General features: G+C 48.3%; 1 non-coding gene across 1 annotated transcript; it reads right to left on the bottom strand.

Annotated features, from left to right (window-relative positions):
- Positions 1–1,085: 1,085 nt before the first annotated feature.
- Positions 1,086–1,158, bottom strand: TRNAK-CUU (transfer RNA lysine (anticodon CUU)). The gene has a single exon. It is a non-coding gene; the product is annotated as a tRNA-Lys (tRNA).
- Positions 1,159–1,551: the final 393 nt, after the last annotated feature.

The raw sequence follows: 1,551 nt of genomic DNA, 5'->3' as shown, positions 1-1,551 counted from the left end.
TAAGCAATTTACATGCTCTTAATTTATTTATCATAATAATTCTATGAGAGAAAGGAAGGGAATATTATGTCCTTTGAATTGTGTCTGCAAAGGAAGTTTTATAAAAAATTAGTAATGGAAATGGGACTCAAATCCAAGCCTGTCTGACTCTTCCATAGGGATTTTCAAGTACCTTGTGGTGGTTCCCACATTGCCTCTCACAGCATGAGGGTCAGGGTTGTGTGACCCTGGGGACTGGCTAAGGTAATGGAGGCAGAGACAGCCATCTTGCACCCATGCAACCCATGCACAGCAAGTGTTCTTCCAAGACGGCTACAACACAGTTTAGAATTAAAGAAATCTGTGGAAGAAATCAATGGTCAGGGGTAGTGAGGCAAGTTTGGCCTGATCCCAGACCAATAAGAACACAAATATGGAAAACCAAAGAGCCTGGGGCCCAGGATGGGGAAGGCGATGATCACAAATGCATTGCTGCAAAAAGGGCGCATTGCTGCTGGGATCTCAGGAAGTGATATAAGTGCATCCTGAGTCTCAAGATGATTGACAAAGTACATTAGGAAAAGACCTTCTGTGCAAGACATGACTTTCTTCTTTATTCTTGGTCTAATACCACTGTCCTGCTACCCACATTCTCTCCCCCCACTCCCACCAGCACAGGTACATGCACTACTGTTGCTGTTCTTCCATGCTCAAGGTTTGTGGTGGAATGAGAGGGCCGTGCCAAGATGGCGCTGGCGAGTGAGCATCAGTTACTCAGGAATGGCTTAGAAACCTGCCTGGCAACAGGCTGTGATTGGATGGCTTTGGAAACCATGTTGCAAACTGAGCCTGCCTTGCAACAGGCTGTGATTGGATGGCTTCGGAGCCTGCCTTGCAACAGGCTGTGATTGGTTAAGGCATAAACCACCCCTTGACTGGATTGGCTGTCTTGGCTATATAAGCTGTTGTACCACTGAAATAAACGAGTCTGTGGGCTGCTTGCCTCTGGCCTGCTTTCACCCGACTCCCGGGGTCTGTGTGGTAACTCCACGCCTCTTGCCCCAACCACGCTCCTCATCTCAGAATAAATCCACAGCAACATCTGGTGCCCAACGTGGGGCTCAAACCCACGACCCTGAGATTAAGAGTCTCATGCTCTACCGACTGAGCTAGCTGGGCTAGCTGATCATCCCAGAATTCGGAACCAAGTCATCTGCTCTCACTGAGAGATGTGACGCTCCGGAGACACCATGTGGGCATACGGTCTTGACCTAACCACTCAGGGAAGTCCCCCACTAAGCACAGGACATCCTTACAATCTGATACACCACTGTCTATTTGTCTAAGGTAGGGAACCCCTGCAGAATGCCATCAACATCTGAGGTGCTAGAAATTTGCTTTGTTTACAGCAGCAGTGCTGTACGTGTCTTTCCTTTGGCTAGAGTTGGTGTGGCGTGCCCCCTCTGTCAGAATCCCACGCAGATTATCAAACATAGTGAATCTGTGAGTGATCAGAACCTGACACTCCAGGTCCCTGTCTCACAGACAACAGTTGATGACTTAGGGAGAGAG

Source organism: Lepus europaeus, chromosome 10 (assembly GCF_033115175.1).
Source record: "Lepus europaeus isolate LE1 chromosome 10, mLepTim1.pri, whole genome shotgun sequence".
Taxonomy (NCBI): Eukaryota; Metazoa; Chordata; class Mammalia; order Lagomorpha; family Leporidae; genus Lepus; species Lepus europaeus.
This window is presented reverse-complemented; position numbering and strand designations above follow the sequence as displayed.